Genomic DNA, 27382 nt, shown 5'->3' with positions numbered 1-27382 from the left:
CTTGCAGGGTGTGCAGCCAAGCCCTGGCCTTGTCCATCTTTAGGACCACCTCTGCATTCATCTCCAACTACAACAGAGCACCCTTCACTGCTCTAAATATTCAATTTTTTGAAATTTCTCCAAATCTTACAACTGCTCTGTTTTTGCTTTGATTTTGAAATCAGCGAGTTTCAGTAAAATATGAAGGGAACCTCCAGATACAAACGTAGTCCAAGCCTATTTTCAAAATGGAGATACTCTTCCACAAGAGAACGGGGCTTTTCATGCTGTCCTCTGTCCTGGCTCCATCTCCCAGAACACACGCAAAAAAGCCTCCAATACTGTCCAACACATCCAAGCCAAAAGGGCGAAGGTCACCCACTGAGGCAACAAAAGGAGGATAATGGCAGAGCGGAACAATCTGAACCCAAGGTATTTTTAAACTTTATCATCATGGGAGTTAAAACACTGCGCATAATGCTAGTTGTTGTCAAGATTAACTATGGTATCGTGGGAAAAAAGGGCTAAAGTCACATAATAATTACATTCACTTTGATGTTTATTAAGAACAGCTACTCTTGTAAAATTATAATGCTGCATTCACAGATTAGAGACTAAGTTCCGTCAGCACTTTCACTATAACATTTAGTAAGATTAGTCATTTTGTTAATGAAATATACATCTGGATTATGCTTTTTAAAAAAGGCTTTCTATACAGACCCTTTAACCTACAAATACAGGACTGATAGGATTTTATACAATAAGTGTTAAATGCATATGCAGCAATAACCTTCATTCTTGCATGGAGAGGTACATCTACACACAGGCATTTTACCTTTTGACAAAGAAATGAAGTTCTACTTTTATGCAAGGCTCCTTGTCAACAGAATTTCAAAATCCAACTTCATTTAAAAATGACAGTGAGTATAAAAAAAGAAAGAATTTTCTCTACTCTTGGTGCACAGGGCAAAATTTGCGGAGAGGCTCAAATTACTTGTGTGGGAGAGAGAAAACAAAGATGGAGAAGCATGAAGAAAAAGTGCCCTTCTGCAAATTTCCAGTACAAAGATTCATCTAGAGAAGGTGATAAAATAACAGTTCCTTCAGTCTGCCTCTATTGGGTCAGGAGATGCAGTGACCAGGTAGCTTAATGGTGCTCAGTACATAATAACACCCACTGCCATCATAGATGGGTGTTTTTCAAGACTTTGAATATTCATTACACATTCTGGAGAGGCAGCAATTGTTATTATTATTGTTTTCTGGGTGGAGATTGAGGCAAAGAGAAAGTACCTAATCTGAATGAATACATAAATTGGTACTTAGAGCAATTTAGGAGAAATTTGGGTATGCAAGTTCAAGCAAGTGAGCCATCAGCTCTCCACCCAGCTGCCTGGGCTGTGGGGTGTCCAAGTTCTCACCAGAGGCTCAGGCTGTTATGCATTTTATGAGCACCTCCAAAACTGTGCTGTAGGTTGTGTTGAGCCAGGGTGCTTGTCTTAAGCCTGAAACACAGCCACCTTCCCCACTCTTGTCAGGTACGAACCCAGCACTCTCACCTGTCGCCTCCTACCTTGAAAACTTGGCTGCTGGACAAAGCAAACTGGAGATAATTCTCACTTTGTAGATGATGCATTGGTTACAAAAAGGAGAAATATAACATTCAGAGCAAGAGTAATGACAAAGAGGACAGCACTCCAGCACTCCAAGTCCCGAGTACACATTCCTGTGCCTTATCCTGGTTAATACAATAAATGTCAGAAGCTAAAGCAGTGATGAACAGCAGACTCCACTGCTCTAGACTGTTTTCCAGAGCTAGATTTTAAAGCTGAGTTCAGGTATCTACACAAACTTTGGCCTTCAGCACAGTCATAACATTCTGAAAAGAAATCAGTGGGAAAGAATGGCTGAGGGCAGCTCAGATGGAGGGACAGAAAACAGACAGAAGGGTGGTTAACAACTACAGTTTCCAGTATGAAGTTTACAGCTGTTAAGACACTCGGTGATGCAGCATAGAGCAGGATTGCAATTAATTTTACTGTTGTAGACAATACCAACAAGGAAAAGTGAATGTTTTCTAATCATTACAGGGCAAGATTTTCCATCTTTATAAGCTGGCAAAAGGGAGATTTTAGTATTAGCTTTCACAGTGAGAGTAACGGGACACTGGAACAGGCTGCCCGAGGAGGTTGTGGAGTCTCCCCTGGAGATACTCAAGACCAGCCTGGACACCCATCTGTGCCACCAGCTATAGAGAGTCTGCTTTGCAGAGGGGTCGGACTCAATGATCTCTAGAGGTCCCTTCCAACTCCTACAATTCTGTGATTCTGTGTGATTTTGTGATATTTGCTCAGTATTAATTAGTGTTATCATTATCTATCACTTCAGTGGAGCTGGAAGTCAGGCTCAAATCTAATTACAAAGTTAGCCTGGAATTAATTCCTCTGCAAATCACAGCAGACAGACCAATGGGACAGCACAAAGCAAATGTCTGTCATACTTCACTAATTTCTGTGGAAATGTTATTGTTTAGAACGGCCAGTTTGCAAGCAGTAAGTTCAAGACACGTCTTCTTTTACAAAAAAAAAATCTCAGTCCATAGGCCATCCAGCTGCAACAGCTATGCTGTTAGATGAGCACTGTTTACATTCCTCCAGCAGAATGAGATAATACAGGAATGTCAAAAATTCAGTCAAATCTGCTGAAGAAAATTCTCTTCTTTGCAAAAGATCTGAATTTTGGACAGTGGGATTTTCCACAGCGCTGAAATATCATTTTCCAGTTTCTGTGCTATCAAGTGATCTACTGGCTGGTCTCATACAACTGTAAACACAGCAGTACATTTTTAATTGACATCCTTTTGGCCAGATAGTCTGTCCATCTCATATTCAGTTTCCCAGGCAGCAACGCTAAGGAGTAAGAACAGTTGAGTAGAAAAGCACTTCATTTTGACACAACAGATCAGTGATTCTTCTCCAGCTGAATGAAGACAGCAAGTACAGTAGTTTTCTCACAGCATAGTGCCCTTCTTCAAAAGAATGTACACACATAACATTTCCCCCTTTGCCCTCATCTCTTAGGCTTATACTTCTAAAGAGAGTACATATTATTGCGACACGTTGATATCCTCTGTTTTAAAACATTTAAGTGTTTGGGAACAAAGAGTGCCAGCAAGGATGACGCTCTAAAAAGCAACATTGCATTTCAATTTGTGATACAGCTTTGATACAAGCATTACAAGCATTTCTAAACAAGGCATTTGTTTTTTGTTTTTTGGGTTTTTTTTAATAAGTTATTAAAAATGCTTGGCAAAACGGAGCATGCAATAACAATTACTTCTTTGGAATAATAAAATGCTACATTAGAGGCACGCCTTGCCCTCGCTGCTATTGACTTCAGTGGAAGTCAGATCTACTAGCATTTGATGTGCATCCTATGTTCTGGACAGAAGAGTGCAAAAAATGAAATACATGATCCAAAACAATATTAATGACTGTCTATTCCACATCTTAGATAAATATCTACCAGCCTACACAACAACAATTAAATCTAAATTCCTAAATGGAGATCAGATGGCACAGGAGATTACAAACATAATCTGAGCCATTTCATCTCTAGTTTACTGGTTTCCGTACAGTCCTACTGAGGACAGAACAAAAAAGTCATCAGCAGCAAACATTCACTGGGAGTCAAACTGGCTGATTGCAGTTCACTTTTCTGTGGAGACTCAGATAAATTGGGGTGGAAAGGAAGTGGCAGAGGAAACATCAGTAAAATGGACAAAGCTGGAGGCCTTGAATCCGTTTGGAGAAAAGCTCTATCAATTGATCCTTAGGGGCCCCATCAGAAGCTGATGGGCAAAATAACAGAAGCAAAATAGTAGTTCTTTACTGGGAATTTCAGTCTCTGGTGCTGTAAGCATTTTTCTCAAGCAAGTCTATCTTTAGAAAAGGATTTGAAAATTACATAATAAATAGATTTCCTATATTAGAAGGAAACTAGAAATCATTCTGCTTAAGTGTACATGTTGTTTCACAAGAAGACGGGCTTTCAGACACTTCATCAGGACTGTCATCACATATCTCAGCACTGATTTACATTTAGAGGAGGGAAAGGAGGGATTTCACTCTCTAAATCTGGGCTCTACTGTAAACAGACGTGACTTAGGTCAGAGTCAGACTTCAGCTTTCATTCCTAGCCCAGCAAGCTACAGGCAAGAAGAAAACACACAAGACACATGGAAAGACAGATTCTCTTCCAGTAATGCAGAATTACTAAGTGCTTCTCAAGAAAGCCTCTTTACAGGAAATGTGGACGAACGATTTTAGGCTTCACTGAAAATGAAGTAATGCTTACACATATGTGAGGATACAGCAATACACACAGTACACAACTGAAAGAAACAGTTCTTGCTGGTAGATAATACCATCAATCTCCAAAATGAAAAAGTCTATTGAGGAACGAGATGCTCCGGATTACAAACATCCTTTCCTCCACTTGCATTTTTTCAGACATTCGTGAAAAGGTGACAAGCTTATTCAATTGTTTTTAAATCCCAGTGATTAGGAGAAGAACACAATCTTAGCCTACAGTTAATTTGCAAATGATTAATTTTGACTGCTTCCAGATAATAGAATTCAAGTAATCAAAGCCAGAGTATTGGCTGTAAAGTTCAGGCAGAATCAAACTCAGGAACAGAAAGAATAGCAAAGAGTTAATGGCAGATAACAGCAAGACATTATTTTGGGAATAATTATCTGAAGTAAAAACTCAGGTGATTTTTGAAATGTGTGTAAACATCTTTTCAAGGACACCAGTATAAATTAAGTCATTCTAATTTGTAAAAGAATGGATATGATGACTCCATAAATAAATACTCTTCATTTGTTACAAATATTTAGTTAGTTCCATTACCATTTTTAAACATGGAAAATAGATCCAGAACTTGGTGGCAGAGTTATGAGTATTTTTCACATTCCTCAAAATACTGCTGCTACAGAGATGTTGCAGGAATATTACGACTGAAATGTTAGAGCTTATTGCTCTATTTCAATCAGAATGTAGGTTCACGAAATGCAAGCAGATAAGTAATTTAAACTAAATGAAGTTATCAGAAGTCATGCATGTTATGTTATTATTGCCATATTCCTCATCCCCTTAGTTTAATGCACAGTTGGCCATGAGGTCTGCATGTTCTTCAGGGACACAGCACAAGGTAACAATGCATCTTATGAGATAACACCATCAACTTCTGGTGACATTTTTCAAACAATAAAAGGCAGCACAAATTTTTGTACTTGGAACAAGTTAGAAGAACAAACTATTCCTTCATTTCAGCCTGAGGGAAAGTATTAGACATAAGTTGTGGTGGGTGCTATTACATCTTGTTACAAGCTAAATCAAGTTTAAAACCACTGTTTAGACAACAGCATAGCTGTCTTCATATTAATCTGGCCTTTTCCTTTTAAAACAGATCTCACTCCATTTTCTTTGTTTGTTCCTTCACTGTGATAGTAAACATTCAAGTCTCTGTTCAGGGCACTCCTCTTAGTGATGTTGCAAAGTGTAAACAAAGATGATGTTACACAAAATTTGTCAGATGGGAAGACTCGGTTTCAAACAGGTTTTGCCTACCATATGCTTTTCTCATTTGCTCAACGGTTTGTTTTGTATCAAAAGGAATTGGTTCTTTTCTCAAATGCAACATTCCTTGACACTTGGCATTGTAAGATTTCTGAGGGTGAGATAACACAACATAGGAAGCAATGGGAAGACTGACTTACCAATTTGAGCTTAATTTTCATTTGTTTCTCACTATCCACAGCTGAAGTGCACTAGTTCCTATTTTTAGCTGGTCTGAACTGTTTTGCTAGCATCTAGTCTACTAGAGAAACCCAAGTGAAGAGGGTGAGGAGCCTAAACCCATTGCCTGCTCAGCAGGAAGGTGCAAGTAAAGCTCTTTGGGGAGTTTAGCCTTTTTTCTAATCAGCAGATTTTTCAGCACAGACTATTGCTATATACAGAATGTTCCTAGTGTCTTGCATGAAGATATCCACAGAGCCTGGACACAAGGCTGGTTAGACATGGCACTGAATGTTCAGCCAGGCCCAGGCCATCCCTGCTGGAGCAGCATGGGCAGGTTTGAAACCATGCTTCCCTCACCTGTAAATTCCCCATAGATCAGCACTGATACTTGTAAACTGTCAGGTCTCAGCTCTCAGAAGAAAAGCACAAGAAACAAATAGATAAGCATGCTCAGCATAGAAAGGCCAGAAACAAGGGCCAAAGCAAAACACAGGGAGAAAGCAGGCCCACAGCTCTCAGTGAGAGCAGTTGTGATTCTGTCCTTCCTAAACCTCATCCTGGAGTGGAACAGGCCAAGAAAGCATCTAGGATGTGACCACAAGTAGAAAGGAGCACAGCACTGGCTGGGGCTCAGCTGCCATTTTGCCACATGCCTCCATAAGCAGATCGCAGAGACTGCCCTGGACCTGGGATGGAGATGCTGATGTTGCCTGCTTTCCCCAACATAAGCAGGCAGAGATCATTTGATTTGACTAGAGTTTAAGTTATTTATTCCAACAAGTAATTCATCCCTTCAACACTATACTTTATAACCAGCTACTCTGCTTCTGCAAGCCAACGCCGTCTCACACAGCATTGGATGGGTGCTGCTCTTAAATAGCTGGACTCCAGCTTCACATTCCTCACCTCCACGTCCGCGCTGCCCAGTGGTTTACTTTACAGATTCCCTGGCTTCGAGAGGCAGCTATCATATTCCCCCACCTCCCTGCCCAGATTAATAGGGCCTTTGTCAGTGGTGGTGTTCAGCCCCAGCCTCCCGGCCATCCGCCAGCCTACCTGACCCTCCCGGGAGAGGCACCAGTCCCAATCCACCCTGCCCACAGCCCTGCATGCTTAAGCAAAATAAAAAGGAGGACATAGCACAAAGCCTGACCCCATTTTTCATCCGTGGTGTGTTTGTGCTGAGGACTTGCCAGCCACCATGAGGAAATCGGTCCTCCAGAAGGACGTGGCTAGTTCCTTCAGAGCAGTCTGGGTCGGAGATTAGTTCCTGCTTTGCACTTTTATCCCAGACCATGAGCCCAGACCTGTTAAAAAGCACACCATTTCAGTTAATCTTATGAAAGTGCAAGCCCAAGATTAAAGTAGATTAATCCCAATAAAAATGGATTACCACAGTCAAAGTTTCTGACAGGAACAATGTGGAAGTGGCAGTTATTTCTTAATACCTTTGTGTCTTAATTACAGTACAGAGAAGTAGCTCTGTGATTAGACATTTACACAAGATGACACTTTCTATCCAGCAATTGCTGTAATGAGGCTCCATGAGCATCACCACAGGCTCCCAGGACCCATCTCACTCCTGGGAGCTTTCTATTGATGAAAAGTGCAGTCTAGGGCTCTCCTGGGACAGTGGGCCATGCACAGGGGTTTGCAGATTTTCAAGGCCAATGGGGACCTGGTGAGGGTGGTGACAAGCTGCCTAAATAAGCTGTGGACACACCATCCCTGGAGGTGATTAAAGCCAGGTTGTATGGGACCCTGGACAACCTGATCTAGTGCCTGATTTAGTGGTGGGCAATCCTGTCCAAGGTATGGCAGGTGAAACTAAATGATCCTTGAGGTCCCTTCCAACATACACCATTGCGTGTTATGACTCTATGGGTGCCTGGCCATCCCAGTCACTGTAGCAGTGAAGGTAGTTCACGTGTCCAATTACAAATACCTGAAAAAGCAAAGAAATGCTATATACAACAGGGCTAAGCTGATGGTGAATAGAGTCCTAATAGGTAAATATTTGCGTACCTGTACCTTTCTGAAAGGCTGCACTCAGCTCACTCTTCAAAGCACAGGTTGAAAGAGCACTGCCTACCCTCTATTTATTCTCATTAGAGAACGCTATTACTCCTTTGGGCCAGAGTCTTTAGCTAATGCTTAGATTGTTTTTGTTGAGGAAACTGGAGATTGAATTGTGTATAAACAGGGTAGAAAACCTGTTTATTTACTGAAAATGGGCATTAAGTTGTATTTCTGTTAACACAATCATCAAACAGAAAGAAGGAATTTCTTTGCTCTTTATTCCAAGCCTTTTATTCACCAGCCAGCACTTCACCCAAAAAAGCATGAACTGTTTTCTTTTTGTTTTTCTTTTTTTTTTTCCTCCTCTCACGGCCTCACTACTAAGACTCATTTGACCACTCTTGGCTTTCTGCAGTGGTCTCTGCTTGCTCTTGTGGTATCCCAGCTGCACTGCCTACACACTGTTTTATCCAGCCCACACCCAGACATACCCTATCCCTTGATTTCAGCCCCTTCCAAAGCCCTCACAGTGATACAGCTCATTCCAGATCTTCAATGCATTCTGTGTCACAGTCAACTGTCACTGTCACTTTAGTTTTTTTATGCTTTTTGTAAGAAGACTTCTATAACTATCAGCTTCCAGGATACTGCAGACAACTTCCACCTTGGTGACACTCTCCTTCAAGAACTCTGGGCAAATCTAGGTTACTACAACACTCAGACCGAGTCAGTCTCCCCACATCAACACAGGTGGTACGCAGTCCCACATGGAAAACATTTGTTTCCAGCATTTTATCTGGAAGCCCAATTCCCAGAAGTGTAAGTAAGGCACAGAAGGAGCGGAGGAGAGAACTGTGTGGTTGCCCGTTCCCTCCTGCCAGATGTCACACCATGTAGAGAAACTCCCACCTGTGCCCACACATGCTGTGTGACAGTCACACAATGAAAGTGGTGACTTTGGCCACCCAGGGACACATAATGTGACTCCTAGTTTCTGTGAACTCTTTCATCTTCCCTCCTGCTGCAGGGGAGAAAGAGAAGCCACAGCAGATGAAAAGCATGCTCCTGCTGCCACAGCACCATGGAAAAAGAGGACACTGGGATACTTTGGTCCACTGACTTCCCAAGCATTCCATAAGTGGAATGGCTTCAGCATCAGTCAGTTACTGACATTAGGCAGTATAGATATCTTATTTTAAAACTGTTCCAAGTCTGTAAATATTACATTATGGAAATAAGGGATAAGAAACCAAATTCCTTCTAGAACAGATAGTATATGTTTCAAGAGGCTTTAATCAAAGCCATATTGCGTGTGGTTTAGTTGTAGCTTTGTACAGACAGTAAGAAAGCCTGAGAGATGAAAGTCAGTCCTGAATTTTTTGCCTCCTGAAGAGATGAAATCTTCATATAACTACGTCCCTCAGAAACTACGCTGCTAAATTATGGAACAGTCACAAAACCGTCCTCTCAGCAGAAATGAAATGACACAGTTTTGTAGACAACCAGGAAAGAAAGATAAAAGAAAAACAGTGGGTTTGTCAATATACAACCAGCTCTCTAGTCTAGGTAGTTCATTATTCCCAAGTAGTACCACTACCACGTTAAGGAAAAAAGATCCATAAGCTTCCCTGCAATAGGTTGGTTTAGTCTCTGCTTACCATTGAAGTTATCCTAACCATTAAAAACCACAGATCACTTCAGAGCCTGTGGTTTTTCCAACACTGATTTCTACAGTCTCTCAGGATACTGATATATGGCAGCTGTCTATCTGAATATTCACGAGTTGCTCCATCGTGACATCTATTATTTTCTAAAACATACATTGGCAGCGAGCGCCACTGTCTAATCACATGTTATAAGAAAAAGTTGTTGGTTGATTATCCACCATGAATGCAGCTACCTGGAAATGATACAACTTATGCTTAAAGGATGTACAAGTACTCCTGCTCACCCTCACTCTATGTATTGTTTTATTTAGGGCAACATATAGGCAGAACTGTATCCAGTAATGCCATTCATTACAAAGTACTTCACTGCTAGGTCTGTTTCATTTTACACTTTGTTTTGTGCTTTCTCAGGCTGCCACACATCTGTTCAGACACCGGTGTTGGAAACATACCTAAGGATGGCAGAATTTCGGGCATGTTCCCAAGAAGCCATAAAAAAAAGCACAGTAGCTTGATAGATTCTGTTATTGTTTGGACTCGATTTGAAAATGAAGCTGGTAATCTTTTGATCAGTTTCAATCTAAAACCTTATTGTGCAGCCATAACTATTTTCCGCCCTGAGAAAAATCATGGGCTATTTTCCAGATGCACTGTAGCACAATGGGCACAGCATCAAAAGGCAGCATCAGTGAGCAGAGGAAAAACAGATATTTCTTTCTGTTTGATAAGTTCATTCACTGAACAAGTTTGAATCAGAAAATCTAATGCACTTCTGATTTTAATTCACAAGTAGTGGCCAACAAACTGTACAAGAATTTGTCCTTAAACAAATGCACTTTCAAAGGATGTGAAATATCTTGATTTTGCCAAAAGAGAATGGGCTAAACCCTCATCTCAGTTACTGACTGGCTTCAGTTCCCATGAGATGGGATTTGGGATGGTGTATTTAACAGGAAACAATAGATCAAACAATTTCATTGCCTGTAAAAATTAAAGACTGTATTTTCATAACTTGGGAGTTATGTAAGGAATATTCCAGAGGCATGCAGCTATAAGAGCACTGTACCCAGCTAGCTAGCAAACTTTGAAGGATGAGGCCAAATAATAATTGCCTCCAGAGCTTGGGAAGTATAGAAATCTCACATAGTCACAATCCCTAGAGCATGTTAGTCAGTTTGGAAATCATTGAATGCACTTTTGGAGAGAAGATTTAGGGGAGGAGGAGGAGAAGGACCAAGAGAGGGCTTCATGCAGCCAAGTTTTGTCATTCTTCTTCTATGTGCATATCCTCCCTTAACTAGCTAAGCACCTTGCTCCCTGAATGTCACAAAACATGTGTGTAGGTAATATTTATATATCTGTATCACTCCCAGGCACAAGGATGAAAAAGCCCCAGCATTTTCAGGAGCAGAAATCGAGTTATAAGCATCTTCAAGATGACTGGATTAGCTGCTTTTCCCTCAGTAAAACATGTGCACTTTGGTGATGTGGGACAGTGAAAATCACATACACACCCTCCCGTGTGTATATTGGCTAATAGAGATCTCAGCCTAGAGTGCTATAACCCATCTTTAAATCAGCTCTTTTAAATTTAACAAAATACACATATCGGGGGGGGGGGGGGGGGGGCCAATTATAAAAACATCCACCCAGCTGAGATAGTGAATCTCATGGCTGGTGAGGAATGAGAACAGGAGACAGAAAAACTCTGAAGAACCCAGCCCTCACCTTTGTCCAGGTTATTAATTCCAGCCAGATAATGCAGACACCTGGCCTGTGGCTTCTTGGCCACTCTGTGGTCTGCTTGATGTTTTCCTTACATTCAGAGCTAGCCTGTTTGAGAAAGGAAAGCACAGTGAATGCGAAATGTGAAGAAGTTCCATTTTGAAGGAAGGTTTGGAGAAAGGAAGGAGCAGTCTGAAATGATCAGAATAGAGCTGCTGAAAGTAGGAAAGGACACAACAAGGGGGAGAGATTTCTCCTTGTATGCTTTGTGCCCCAGACTTGTAGCAAGGGAGCTGCTGCTTAAGGACCCAGAAACTACACCATGTGCATTTCAAGGTTTACTTTGGATAAGCTCTAATCTGACCCTGTGGTACATTAGGTGTGTTCCTGAGGAACTCAACAGGATTAATGCTTTGTGCAAAAGGAATTCAGTCAAGTTGCGTGCTCCAGAACTTGCATGGGAATGTTTACTGCAAAAAGTGCTCCCGATCCAAACTAAAATGCTAAGTGGGGATACCCTGGGAGATGTGATATTGGGTAAAAATTGCTCTGGTGAAATTCTGAACCAGGAAGAGGTTATAGAAAACATATGGGCATAAAAGAAGAATTTATGCAGGCTATATCGAGCTATATGATCAATTCAGAAGCAACAGTATCTTAATTGAATCAATCAGTCACATCATACAACTGAGACCAGGGGAAAGACAGATTTCAGTAACCTCTTCTCAACCAGGACTGACAGGCAGGCCATGCTTATGGACACCAAACAGTGGATGTGAGCAAAGTGGAGCTGTGGGTGGTGTATTTCAGCAGTGGTGACAGCAACAGTGGGTCTCCTCTGCTGCAGATTTTTACAAGCACAGCGTGTAGGCTCTTGTTCATCACTAGAAAAAAAGGAATAGCTAACCATGGTAACTATGTTGAAAAATAGTATTCTGTAGCTGAGAATTTGCTCTATCAGACAGTGTTCTTTGTATCTGTTGTAGTTTCCATGGAAAAAGATAGGAAACATTACTTTCAGAGTGACCTACATACTATAGTAGGCAAGTAGGACTGAGTCAGCCTTGAACAGCTATGTTTGTGAAGTGCTCTGGATACAGGCTCTGATCCAAGTTGGAAGACATACAGTTGTTGCATTTCTCACAAAATACCCACTCAGGCAGGAGAAAATCACTGAGCTGTTTCTATGTCTCGTCAGGAACTTGAAATATTATCCAGAGAAGTAGTCTACCTTCTTATGCTGCTTTCTGCAGGGTTGTCACCACCTAATCAAGTTTTGTTGGAATGCTTCACCCATCTTTTTAAACTCAGATTTTCTGATCTTCAATCTCCAGGGCAGAAACTTACTAATTCCAGGTGTTACTCTACTGTCGCCCTTAGCTGAAGGCTGGAGAAATGGAGTCAGGCTTCATTTTAGTGGTTCAGTACCACTGCTTGGTTTCTGTAAGACCAAGAGCAAGTGGTAAAGCAGGAGCGTAAAAACAGGAGATGAGCTTTCTGCTCCTCCATGCTTTCATCTTGCATCAGTGTGGGAAGTATAACAGGTGAAGGAATACAGGCTGTTTTTGGAGGCAACATCAGTGCAACATTCATGGCCCAGGTAAAGAGCAAAACCCCAGCTCAGAAGCAACCAGCAGGTTCCTCGTGGGACATGCGGAACCCAGTGTGTCTGCCATGCTCAAATAATCAAGCACAGGAAAATGTTTGAGAGAACAAAATGGCAGCAGCTCTTGAAAAGCCACTTTTCAAATGCAATGTAGATATCTATGTAATATCTAACTAATTAATTGAGTTTTATGAGTCAACTATTATATAATAATTCATTTCCTGAAACAGATGTAGCCCTTTTCCCACCTTATTCATTTGTCTATCTGCTTCTTCCTCTATGATTAGAGACAGTGGGTTAATCACATTACTTCCCTTTATATCAATGGGTATTTTCCATTAGTTTTCAGGAAGCTTGTGACACCCTCTCTTTATCAATGGAAAGAAAACATACTGATTTAACAAAAGATGTGATGTAGACATAAAAGTAGGCTATTTACTAATATAAGAAGGTTGCTCCGAAAGTGATGTCTGCTATTCATTTCCATGGTAACTAAAAGATAAAGAGAGCACAATAACTCTGTTTGATAGAGAAAATTCTCAGCTACCAAGCACTATTTTCAACATAGTCATCACCACTAGCCAATCTGCATGGATGAGGTGATTGAGACATTCTTCATTTTGTGGTGTGACAGCTGTGCATGACTATCTGGAACATGCCTTATCTTTCATGTCACTGTCACCATTGCTGAAATGCATCACACCACCTCACTGTGCTCACATCCACTGTTTGGTTTCCATAACCTTTCAGCAAGGGTCAATGAACGGCAGTGGGTGCAATATTTTCTGTACAGAGGAATTCAATTCCACACCTTTGGTTCATACGCGCTTCCATGTCAGACATCATCAGGTCAGAGTGCCCTTCTGCTGCCATCAGTTGCACAGCAACAACATGTAACAGACTACTGGTGGGAAGACTCAGCCTCTACTGCCACACCAGCACTGTCTGCCTCTGACGCTGTGGGCCAACATTATAAAACAGGAGGCATTACTTCTGGAGTAGCTCCTGTAAATATGTAGTTACGCTGCAGAAACAAATCTTTTCAGAATTATCTAGGTATGGTTTCCGAGAAACCCCACTCCATGCACACCAGTGGACAGAGGTACAGAAATTCGGTTCGTATTTGTGATCGCAAGCATGAGACAACAATAACACAAGCTGCAACAGGCAAACGGGCATGTCCAAATTGCTGTATTGCATTACAGCTCTCTTCCCACATGTACAGCGAAGTGACAGCCGGTTATCACCCTGCGGTGTCAACCATCAAGCGTCCAAGGTGTGGCTCTTCCTGAACGAACATGAACAAAGGAGTGACCATATATAGTGGCAGCATCCTTCTCTCTACCAAACATCTTTCTGTTCCAGAGCACATGATTTCCCCCTCACATCCCAAATCTGCAGGCTCATTCATCACTGTATTATTCGAGTTTCATGCTGTTATAACTCTGTTAACACCAGGCCCATAGAAACTCTAATTGCCTGCTGATACTGAAAGAAAGCACACATCTTTCCAGTAACAAAAAAACAAGTTTTGTTCTGCAGCTTCTTTCAAAACAAGCTGTTCCTCTGTATTCAAGTTCATGACAGCTCTGTAAATCACGGGCCACTTGGCAGTGCAGCTCTACAAAAACTAAATACAAAACATTATTAAAAGTCAAGACTTGCAGCTATTTTAATGCCTTCCCTTTACACTTCTTCAGTTGTGTCACAGCTGTGTTTGGGGCACACTTATTTCACGATCGCCTTAACAGGAAAAAAAAAGTAAATTCCTTTATTAGAATATTTGTTTAACGTTTTAATCCAAGATATTCTCCTACCACACACAAGAATGCACAGTAATACCTATTTTAAATCCGTAAAAGAGTTCTCCTGTGCGCTTTCATTTTAGCTGAAAGCAAGAAGCAAATAGCTAAAACAGCTGAATCCAGGAGAATGTAAATAAAAGATCCTTGCCAAATCTTTCCTGGTTACCAAACATTCTACCAAGTTTAAAGATCCCATTGTGATAACTTTGTACTTTATTTATAAGGCTTTGAGTAAGCCACTCCCTTTCCATATTTGTTTGAGTTCATGCTTGTATTCCCATGATTATTGCAGAACAAATCCAGGTGAAAGGCTGCTCTTGTTTCTCACCAACATTCATCTGAGCTTTTCTCCTTTCCTGATGACATATTTTTAAAACATCAACCAAAGTCTTAGAACAAACTAGAAGAATTCAACCAAAATATTTAAAGTTCTGCTGAAGCTCTGTTTTCTTGAGAAACAAGGCATCTTTCACAAAGCAATTTAACTGCACACTGAACTCATCTTAGAATGAGCTTTTGTGAAGGTTCCAAATGAAGAAAAGCTTTTTCTGCTCTTCTCATTTCTCCAGTGGACTGAAAATTCTTTGAATCATATCCAACAATGTGGATATCTTCTAGCTTCATCGGTGATATCTCCACAGTACTGGATGCAATCCCAAAGTCCTGCCTGAACATATTCCAGGTTGAATTGTGCAGGACTTAGGAGGGGTTCTCTGAACACTGTCTCTTCTCTGCACCTTCGCTGAGAAAGCAGACAAGCATTCCCAGGGTGTTACACAACTTTGCCGCAGGTAAAGCATGAGATACTAAGTGAGAATGCTAATTAGAAAAAACTCAAAACTGAGTGACCTTCCGTCAGCACTAACATGCCGCACAGTGCTAGCTTTGTCCTGACATGTGAGGCACTTCTCTTCTGTATCTAGTCCAGGAATCGCTTTAGATTTCATGAATCTACATGCAACGTGAGTCAGATGTAAACAGAGTTGCCCAACCCTTTAAAAAATTCCATTACACTTACTCTTCCTGCCAGTTAAAGTGAAAGTTCTAGGCAGAGCAGGTGTCCCACAATTCACCACCTATTTTCTCTGGGCCAAGAAGCTGCGATGAGACAGTGGGTGACAGCACAGGCTGCTATCTGTGCACACAGACATCTCCGTTTTCAGACAGTCCTACTTTATACTATCAACATGCTGAGAGCTCTTTTTGGGCTCCTGACACACTCCAGCCCATCCAGCTATCTGACTGAACCTTTCCAAGGATGCCTCCCAGCTGTCATGTTGGCACCTATGGATTAAAAAAAACAAATAAAGCAAATTACCATAAATTCTGCTAGATATTTTCTTTCTTCAAATCTCATGATATTTCATGCTCAGTCCAGAGTTTGATTGAAATTGAATGAAATTATTTGAGGCACTGGAGTTGTGGAGTTGTGTGTATTGATACCATGCAAGTACTTCCCAGACCCACAGCCAAAAGCTGGGAGAAAACAAGGATATTTGGTACTCAGCAGCAAAAAGCACGTATGTTCACTTACCCATTACATGAGAAGATGGCACAAGCAATAAGTTTCTCCCCAGAACTTGAGAGAAGGTTGGCTGATATGTACCAGGGGGTTGAACTTGAAGTTGAGTCAAGAAAAATGAAATCAGTTCTAAATTAAAAGTGAGTTTAGAACAATAGGCTCATAGGTTTGTAAAACTTCATATTTGCTTTCCACCTTGTTCCTTCCTGAGATGCTAGTTGGTTACTGCTCCCTCATAATATAAAACAAAATAAGAAATCTTTATCTCCAACCTCACTTCAGTGACTCATACCAAAAACATACCCTTTTACTTCCCTGAACTTCTGAGGAATTCAGAAGTGCAATCCTCAAAGCCCTGAGGGAAGTTTGGCATTTCATAATAGCCCAGGAGCCCCACCTGATGTGTAAAGAATGCTTTGAAACATGCCTATGATTAATTAATTAACATATTGGCATTTTGCTAGCTTTTTAACACTCCCCCTAATGTTTTGGTTTAGAGCTGCCCATGCCTGTCATGGAGACTAAAGTAGATTTATGTCATTACCTTGTAAAGAATAAGGCATTTTACATCTAAGTAAACATAACAATGTAACACAGATACTGTAACTTGTATTAAGGATTAATTACAACTATTCGCAAGGCTTAGAGTAGCCACTTTACAAAGGGAGGAAGCAATTATTTTTAAAGACTGTTCTTTTGCTTCAACATTTCTGAGCAGTTGCATCATCCTTATTCCTCACAACAAAATCAGAATCCAGAATGCAGGAAAACAGTTCTTCAGATATGAGTGGCTGCTCTGCCCTTAAGTCTGATCATCCAAGAAAAACGTAAGCTCACTCTCTCCTCTCCCAGGTAGGGGCATGCCTGGGAGACGACGCAAGGCTGCATCCCCGATGCTTTTAGCGCCCTGGGAAGGATCCCGGTGGTCACAGAGCAGGCAGCACAGAGGGGGGGGCAATAAGCCCTACAACCAAATGTTCCATGCTTCCTTGTGGGCTTCAAGATTAGAGCTGTCCTGAAATATCAACCAAGGAACTGAATGGGGTCATTTAATTTGTAGAAAAAAAAGCTTTGCTCAGAGAGGGGGAGTTAAATTAAACTTTCACTGAAGAGCTAACTAAATTACTTGGTTAACCAGGTTATTTTGGAATATTTCTGGTTGTTTAGGTAGCATAAAACCCACTCAACCATAATAACAAAGTACTACCAAAACACCTAGGAAAACACAAATCCACTTTCTCCCCTTCCAGCTACTAGAGTAAATAACTTGTTTGTTGCGTACAAGAGAATGTGAGGCAAGCACTAAATCAAAGGAAGGAGGTTTGCATTTGGAGGTTGGTGGCCCTGCTTGCATCTTGTGGGGGTGTGTTTCACTGTGCAGCTGTGACTCCAAGGAGAGACGTCTCCTGTGCCTGTGGCTTTCCCCTTGCCAGTAAACACCTGCACTATTGCAGGGGGATTGGTGGTGCTTTGGCAAAGGTGGTGCAGGCACAACTGCCAGCATGTGACCTACGTGGGTTTTTTGGGGGTTGTTTTCCATCATCTCAGAAGGACACGATCAGTCTGCATGTGGGGGCTCTGACTGCTGCCTGGGTCTGTCACCTCTGGCTGCTGAAACAGGAGACTATGCAGAGTTGGGAGCAGTTCTTTTTCCATCTTCTTTTCTGAGTTGCATACTGGTCCTTGCCATGGTTTGATATAGAAAGCAGTACAAAGTTAGACGCTGAATTTGCACGTGGTTTGTGACTGTCCCACAAGTCAGTATGAAGCTATGCTGAAGCTAGTTTTCTAATTTAAAACATGGAAGTAAGGAGTAGCAGCACTGAATTTCTCCTTGGAAATGGTGTTAAGTCTAGAGTTAGCTACTGACTTCATCAAAGGAGGCCGCTTTTCTAGTGATGAGATGCCAGATAAAAGATCGAAACTGAACCAGTGTTCATAAATGAAACCATAAGATAAAAAAAATTACCAGTGGAAAAAAAATCGAGTGAGATTCAGTTTAGAAACAAAATACATATATGGGGAATAATAACTCTAAACCTTTGAGAAAGAGCAGCCTTAGTAGAAAAGACTGAGTTGATACTGAATGTCAAGATATTTATAAGCTTAAAAATTTATAAGTCAATAGTGTTGGTACAGAAGTAGGATACATTGATCTGTCTTGTATGACTCTGTGTACAGATCTGGATACCTCAATACTGGAATGACATCTGCAGATTGGAAGGAATTCAGCAAAGAGCAACAATGCAGGTAAAGGAGGTAGAGATTATTATATGTTGAGAGAGAAAATAGGTTAATGCATAGCCTAAGGGTAAAAGTAAAATATAGTAACTCTTACAAAAGTGTGAACAGCAAGGAATTAAACTGTTTAGATTGCTAAAGGAGCATGGAAGTAAGCATAGTAACTTATCCTACTCATTGTACTACTAAAGAAATATAAACATTGTGTACTGTGTAGTTTCATTTGAAGGTGGAAATCAGGGACTGGATTTCAAATCTGCTGTTCCTATGTTTAAGCTTTTCACTTTTTTACTGACTAGAGCAATTATTTTTCTGCAGTCGCATCACAACAGTGGAATGAATTGCCACCCTAAAAGACTTGTGCACTCTTTCTCCACATGTACGTATGTGGTAGCCAAGAAACAAGAACAGAAATTTTTTATTGTTGATTGAACATCTGTCATTTTGCTTTTCTCACATTTCCAATCTGTGTGTTTTAGGAGTTACTATGTTGTCTTTGAGCAACAGAAACATTACAAACATAGTCTTGACCCAGCTTTTCATCAAGGACCATGCCAACAAGTGTCACAGGTAGCATCGTATGCAACTGCAAGTGGCCAAGTTATGCTCACGATTACGTCTGTTGCTACGCATGAAGGAGCATTTGTAACCAGAGCCATTGCCTTGACAGGACCATAATTCACAGGATAATCAAAAATAGCTGATGACAGCATGTGTTGCTCAAAGAAAGGAAGTAGCCTTCGAAGGGCATTTCCACACATCAGATTTCATTATGTAACACCAAAATACGTCTTTCTGAGCATCTGGAGATTTCACACCCTGCACCTTTAGAAGAAATTTCACCCTTTCCCAAAGGGGTGGTGAGGGAGTGAGAAAACAGAAAAAATTCTAGAATCTGCTTTTCTTCTCCTCTCCTAAAATTTACACAATGCTGTGGTATGGTTTGAGTCAACAAGTCTCAGCAGACTCAAATGCTCTGGTACAACCACAGTTTTATTAGACATTCTTCACAACTTTTATTCTCACTACATCATAACAAATATTGTGTTTTCAAGAATGACCTGAGCAGAAAAATGTTATACTCATCATCATTTAGGATTCTCAAGAAGTTCTGGAGAGGATAGGGGGACAACATGAAGGAAAATAATAATCACAATTCTATGAAATCTATAATGCTCAAAGTATGCTAATGACAAGCTGTACCTACTAATTACATATTTGTACAGAAATCTGATCATAAAATATCATTGAAATACAAATTCACGCAGTACAGAGCAATTTTTCTTGGGGGAAAAAAAAAAAAAGAAAAAATGAATTATTCATGCAGAAATCATTTTGATTTTTGTTGAGTTTTTGGGTACCAAAGGCATTAAAAAATTCCAGGCTGTACTATTCTTCTTCAATATTGCTTCCCTTAATCTAATAATACTGCACTATTTGGTAAAGTTCATATCCGGTGTAAATTTAGCTTCATGACCAAACTTTGTAGTTCTTAGTTGACAAAAATGACTTTAGAAGCCAAGAGGAATGTTGACAAAACTAACTACAGTCCTGCAGTCATAAGCTACACAATTGGTCATTTGTATACAAAAACAGGCATACAAATTTGTCCAAAATCTAAATTAAGAGCACAAATTTAGATAGAAAATGTGCCCCAAAAAACACAGCTCCATTCTGCACTGTGGCTTGGGCAATGCCATCCTGGTCTCACTGGGGACTGCAGCAAGCTCGTGTCATGCCCTGCTGTCTGACATTAGAGTTTTCAATCTGATGTTTCCCATCCCATCATCAGCAATTAAAAAGGGAAGCAGGAGTCTGAAGAAGGAGTGTTGCACTGAACAAAATGCCAGTTTTCAACATCCTTTCCCTACGTGTCTTTCTCAGCATCTCATCCTTCAGTTGTTCTGGGGCACACAGCACTTTACACAGAGAATTGTTTGTCAAAAAAAAAAGGCAGATTTCCACATAGTGAGCTCTGATAGGTCTGACCTACTGAACTGTCCTGTGTTACAAGTGGAAGTATATTTGATTCTATGATTCTGTATGAGTAGTCATAGTACTGAGGGACACGGTTTAGTGGGCAATATTGGCAGTAGGTGGACAGTTGGGCTAGATGACCTTAGAGGTCTTTTCCAACCTCAGTAATTCTATGATTCTGTGATTCTATTAATCATAACAAGGAAATACAACCGTGCTGTTACTCTTCACACACTAAGGAAGGTAATGTACATAGTATGAGACTGGATTCTGTTCCATCCAATAATCTGACCTTTGTTAAATAGAAAGAGCCTATTAGGAATTAATGTACTGCACGTAGAAATGTCTGCTTGCATTCCTCTTTCACAGACATGTGTTTGGCGCCTGTGGTATTAACTTTCAGACTTTGTTTCTTTTTACTGCACATTCGTCGGCAGTACTGCTGCCTACAAATGGGGTGCAGTAGAAAAACAAACTGTGTTGCCTTTGCCTTTTCCCAGTTCTCTCAGATGAAAGGTAGGTCGTTCATAGGATCGTTAAATGGTCTTAATGATTCCTCACATCAGGCATTGTAATCTAATGAGACTTTATTTTCAACTTTGGTAGGAACTATAACTCTTAATAAGTTTCTATTTATGAGCAACAGATTTATTTAACCTCCAGTGTCAACAGAATCAACAGCATTTTAAAGAAGCATCTCTGGAAAATGAGAAAACAATACTTAAACACAAAACTACGTGACAACCCTTATTGTCTAATAAACAGATAATTGTTTCCAAAAAACATATTACATCCTTACCTGGTTCAGAACTATGTTATACGCTATTTTGATTAAGCTTTATTTTGTATAAATAAAAACAATTCTTGTTTTGCAGGCAGAAGAATGAAAAATATACTCTGCAGAATGTTACTCACAAATCATTCAAATGGTAGCTCTAAACAGAATACCAAAAAAATCTGACCCAGGAACTGTACAATTCATGCTTTAAATTTTTTCTGCACTATAAAATAGTTACAGCTAAATTTCTTCAAAACTAACTTATTTCTTACTTCAGAGATGAACGTACTATTAAGTTAAATCAACTACGATTTTCTTTAATATAGCTGACAATAACTTTTGATTATATACTTTTCCTCATATTCCAATGCATTTTGAGTATTTCTACTCTTGCGACCTTATTTTGCAATAATAATCATGCAGGTTTATATTTTGACATTAACAGGTTACAGTGCTGAGGCAGACATCAATAATTATATAACTTCATATGTCCTCATTCATTCTTCTCTACTCATAAAACAGAGGCTAAAAAAAGCATGAGTACCTATGTATAATATACATTATATTAGTGTGCACGATGCATGACATCACTTCAACTGTAAGCAAAAAATAATTTCAATAGCAGGATGTAAGTGCTTATGCATTACTAAACAAAGGAACTTAGAAGGAACATTTAGTGAATACGCTCCAGAAAAGAAGAATCACCAAGAGAATACTTGGGCAGGTCATCTCACATGCTTTTAACATGACAGCAACTGCTTTCATGCAGGCACAGCTACTCAGTGATGGAAAGCAAAGTAAAAGCTCCTGTGCATGAATACAGTTGGACAGTGATGTTAACACTAGTCACTTAAGTGGTGATAAAGAGGCAATGGGTCAAACATACATTTATTTATTTGTTTGTTTGTTTGTTTGTTTATCAGCACCATTTTCCTCATAAGCTCACTAGTAATAGAGCTTTCAAGGCTTTGAAAGCAGAATTCTTTATTCCGTATTCATAAACACAAACAGGTTCATACAGACCATAAGAAATGAAGTGGATGAGATGGATATTACTAGAAGCGATTTGTATTTAGAAAAAGGCTTATATTCCTCTATAGAAAGTACACATTATTTTTATTATTATCGCCTTTGCTCACTAACATTATTCCCAGATATATCTGAATTTCTAGTTTAAGATTTCCTGTGGGCAATCCAGCCAAGTTGGAATTTCATGATGAAGTACCAAATAACAAAATCTAACCCTGACATTTTCATAGCTCAATCTGGAGCTATAACATACCTGTTGACATTGATCAACCAGTTGCTATGACCCAAAGAAGAGTAGCACCCACTATTTTGCTCATAGAAAGATACATTGATCTGGACATTATGCAGCTAATTTAGCGATGCTTTTATTTCACTTTTCAGCATCAGTTATATTCGTTTCAAGCAGCCAAACAGAGCAGCATGATGTTAGTTCATGGTTGCAGAACTTTCTGCATCTGTAGAGAAAATATCACCCAAAAACTCTATTTACAAATCACTGTATTTGCAGATTGAAATAGGCAAATTCAGACACAAACCTCTATGTTCTTTCCTTCTTCCTTTACTGCAGTGAAAAATGAGCTCCTTCTCTATCTTGCTATGAATTTTAGCAAGGATGTGAAAGCTGACTTCCTCTCTAAAGGAAAAGCAGACAGCCCTTACAGCTCACAGGATAATTAGTATGACTTACCCATTATTTTATAAACCTGCTCCACAGAGAGAAATAACATTTGGAGGTGCTTACAGGAAAAAACAAGTCACTGAAAGAAAGATTATCCTCACCAGCTCCACAAACCATCATTGCCTACCTTTTTCCCTACGAAGGATTTGTTTTGCTCTTAGGAGAAGAGTAGAAAACATAAGAACAGTTATAATTTTTCCAAAAGATTTGAATAAGGAACAAAAAGGGCTTTGGTGGCCAATTACTGTACTAGGATGCAGGAGAACAGATGTCACCTCTTGGCTCAGTCGAAGACTTTGAGTGATCATGGCTTAGATAACGCAAAATCACTCTGTATCCCAAGCCAATGTGCTAAGCAAGGATAACAGTAACACTATCTTTGTGAAACTGTAGAGACAGATCCTTACTGTAACCTCTGCCTCCTATGTCAGGCACTGAGGACATTATTGACCTCATATCCAGGTTGAAACTGCTGAATGTGGTAGGCCACTGTGATGATGTAATAGCTTATCAGCAACTTTCTGTGCAATTCAGTGACATCTACTACAGATTCAGTCAAACTGTGGACTTACTCAGTCCCAAATAAGATAGTGTCAGTGCATGTTTCATCTACCTATGTCCATGCACCCACCTCACAAGGGGAACTACTTCTGTAAGATAGAAATACTAATGCGTAAGGAGGCTAAGAAATAGCTTCTCACGAGATCCTGGGCATCTAAGTTGGATGTAAGCAGACTTTAAACACTTAAACACAAACTGTGAATCTTGAAATATCCTCTCCCCTACATTTTTGTCAGCAGTTTTTTGTTTTTTTTAACACAGATTGGTACCTGTCTGTAGGGGGCTCAAGGTCACTGTCTGCACACAACTGCTCTGTGACCCGTATCCTCTAACACCTGCAGTGCCACTCTTCACGCTTACTAACACTGTCTGGTACATGGACACACTCAATACATCCATAGGAGGAAGCACTTGAGGAAGTATCACAGCAGATGCTATTTGACTTAGAGGAAGAAGAAACAAAGTGTTATAACAGCTAAGCAATTATAGACAACCAGCACCCAATTCCAAATAGACCACAAGCTCTGTCATCTCAGAGATGACCTAAAGCAGTAGGGCTGGAGCCACGCTGCAGTAAGGGTGCCTTGGAGGAGCTGTACTGCATGACTGCTGATCTCATTATTTAATGAGTTTGCAAAAGAGACTGTGTGACTCTGGTCAAGGGGTCACATACTGGCCTGCAATGAAGGACATGATCTCCAGACGTCCTTTCCAACCCCTACAATTCTGTGACTCTGTGGCACCCAAATTCCCAAATCTGGTCCAGGTACAATCATAAATAAACAGATCTGTGGAAGAAGACATCCATGATAAGAGAACAGGTGAAAAACATCAGAAGTACTTACATATCCTCACCTATATACATATATATCTATAAATGTATCCTAAGAAAAATGAATACACGTTATTCTATAGAGCAACAGTGAAGGCACGTAACACAGAAAAACTGGGAAAGAGCAAGGACATATGTTCAGAGGTCTGCAACCACTTCCATATCAGGAAACGATCAGACAGTTCAGGACTCTGCAGTCTGGCAAACGGATGGCTGAGGAGGGATGTGGCAGAAGTAAAGTCATGTCATGGAGAAGGTAGTCTGGCACCAACGTTTTACTGAATCTTCCAGTTCAAGAGTGGGGGATATCAGATGAAGCTCCAAATGAGAATTCAAACAGAACTGAAAGATAAAGTTTTCATGTGATGGGTACAATTCCTTACAAGGAACATCAAAGATGTCCCAAATTGATATGGATTTGATACGGATTTAAGCAGCAATTAGATCACTTTTTACTGTGTTTTACTCTAGCCATCCACTTAAGACTACTGGGAGTTTGGAGGTGGGATTGTGTTTTAATTCAAGAGAACATACATATACAGTACCTCACATTACAATTTTACAGTGAAGTTTCCTAGATCACAGAATTTGCAGTGGTCAGGTCACCAGAAGTGCAAGGAATGAGGCTCAACCTTGGAAATCACCTTCATGACCATGATACATACCTCCCTGCCAGTTAAGTAGCAGGGCTGGGTGAATTCTTGTCACGATCTTGGACAGCCATTCTTACCTTCACTCAATTGCATGATATCCCTATTGGCTATCAGAGGCTTCACTCACCTTGTTTCAGTATATAACTCCATGTACATCCCAGCTATGTCTTCCAATCAATAGGTATCACTTTTGTAGAAGACAAGTTGGCATTTCAGGTTTGAGTGTCATAAGCTTAGGTAGGCAGCGCTACATCTGAAAATGGACCTTGTTGGTCTGTCAAGATGCTAAGCTAGAGGCCTAGACTTCATATATGGAGCAGAAAGGCATTCCTGAAGGATACCAAACTGCCTACAGTCTTATAGCTTTTAAAGTTACGCAGGCTTTACAACCAATCTCCTTACTTAATGTCTATCTAGATTGCACAGGAAGTATCCATATGGTATTTTGGATCTTGCCCTTAATACAAACATGCTTTGAGAGGAGAATCAGTTAACTAAATAGAAAGAGTCTGATGAAAACTTAGTTACAGTAAATGGAATTAAGTCAATTGTACCTCCTACAATATTTGACTATTTGAACGCTAAGGAGTTTGAGTTTTTGTGAGCCTAAGGGATTTTTAAACTCTCTAAAGGCTTGCAAAATGAATTTGGTTTCTTTTTACTCTGTCATATAAACTCATAGTTTGTTTTATTTCATATAAGGGTAATTTGATTTTTTAAAACCCACAAAAAATGTTTTTCTAGCTACAGACAATCATGTGCAATGTATTAAGGACAGAACAGCCTCCAAGTCCAGGGTTTGGCACGGTCTCAGTTCTAAAGAGTCATATTTTTAAAAATTAGGATTTTTTTTCTTTCCCTTTTCTCTGCTGCTTTCCCAGGGTGTCTCTTTCTTTCTTCACACAGTCAACTCTCTGCTTATTTTCTCACCCTATTTTTCACGAATATATTTCTGTCTTCCCTCTTTTTCATAGCCACCCTTAAACAGATAAGTAAGATGTGCTCTCAATAATGCTGGTGTAAAAGGAAAAAAAAATTAATGAACAATATTTCAGCAGGTTTGAAATCTGTCAGAATGCTTTAGTCCACTTCTAATAAGAACAGGATGTCCATGGATTACTTCCAGTGCTCTCTCTTGTGACTTTATTGCTCCTGATTCAGAAGCACTGCATTTTGAATAGCACCAGATCAAATCTTCGAAAAGTATTCACTCAAATTAATATTTAAATGTGTTCCTTGTCTTCGTGTTCCCTTTTGCATTCATGAATATGTTAATACATGAAGTGATGATTAGAGTAAGAAGTAAAGTTTAACAAAACGCATAAACAATTCAACAGTTGGCAAGCACCCAGAGATCCAAAAGAATTCTTATAAATTGTATCACAAAAACTTTTTGAATAAATTTGGGTTAGCTGTAAACAATTAATAGGAATTTCTTTAAGGACAAAGGATTATTTTACATAGATAAGTATCAGTACAATACTCAGTATGACTACTAAGTATTCTCTTTCCAGAAGGTTGAATTAATGGTTCATTCAGCTAATCCATAGCAAGAGATTCTGTTATTATGGCACACCATCATGCATGCAACCAGTAGTGGCACACACTTTATTGCTTATATTTTCTCCCACAGAGCACATCTAGGAGATTTGATTGATATTTTTCATTGTGGAATACTGGAGCATTATAATATTCATGTGAAGGAGGCAGCAAGAGCCAATGGCATCTAAAAAGCTTCCTTCCTCAGATACAGTCAATTCCAAGTCGTACAGCATCTTCCAAGCAGCACCTGCTTTCAGCTACTGGAGTTATAGTCAACTAAAACCAACAAACAAAAAAGGAATCTTGAAAATAAATCAGCCTAATGCATCTCATCTGTAAAATTATATTCCTTCTTGGACAGAAAAAATATTTTTCGAAAGAGACTTACTAAATAACCTACAAAGCAAACTGGACAACCTCCTCAGTCTAGCTCCCAGACCTTCTCCAGATGCTAAAAGCACAGACACAAGCAGTGTTGCCCACTTGGCATTGTTTTAAATATGCAGGTAAGAGAAATGGGGAGGTGTGCAATAATTCTGGGCACATTTTATTTTTGCACATGTATACATTTAGTAACAATAATGCAGCAGAGTCACTGCCAGATGCCAAGTAAGTAGATTTTGGAATTTACCTTTTTGTAGCATTTTTAAGGAAACATCCAAAAGCTAATCATTCTATTCTCCACTTACATTCTCTCAAAGAACAGTTACAAACTCCCTCTTACTGACAGCAGTGTTAGCACAAGAATTGTCTATTATTACGTTGCCTGGAAGTCCTTGGTACAAAGCAGATCTCAGCTGTCTAGATGCTGCAAACAAGTCTTCTCAGTGAAGAAGGTCAGAATGAACTGAAATTTTTAGAGTTAGCTGTAACCAGAACCACTGCTCAAAGCAAAGTTGAAGAAAATCTTGGACCCACATGCAGACTCATTGCTCTGGCTGCTTCTGTGATAATGTCAGCAT

The 27382-nt window shown here is 39.9% G+C and overlaps 1 long non-coding RNA gene and 1 other non-coding gene across 2 annotated transcripts; one reads left to right on the top strand and one right to left on the bottom strand.

The window, feature by feature from the left end:
• The first annotated feature begins 347 nt into the window (after nt 1–347).
• LOC122180853 lies at nt 348–26701 on the top strand. The gene is made up of 3 exons (XR_006179241.1): nt 348–411; nt 18310–18378; nt 26512–26701. It is a non-coding gene; the product is annotated as an uncharacterized LOC122180853 (long non-coding RNA).
• Nucleotides 24747–24909, bottom strand: LOC122180958. The gene has a single exon (XR_006179268.1). It is a non-coding gene; the product is annotated as a U1 spliceosomal RNA (small nuclear RNA).
• Nucleotides 26702–27382: the final 681 nt, after the last annotated feature.

The sequence above is a fragment of the Lagopus leucura genome, unplaced genomic scaffold (genome assembly GCF_019238085.1).
Source record: "Lagopus leucura isolate 7727_CA_CO unplaced genomic scaffold, USGS_WTPT01 Super-Scaffold_100008, whole genome shotgun sequence".
Lineage (NCBI taxonomy): Eukaryota > Metazoa > Chordata > Aves > Galliformes > Phasianidae > Lagopus > Lagopus leucura.
Note: the sequence above shows the minus strand (reverse complement) of the source record. Positions and strands in the feature narration are given on the sequence as shown.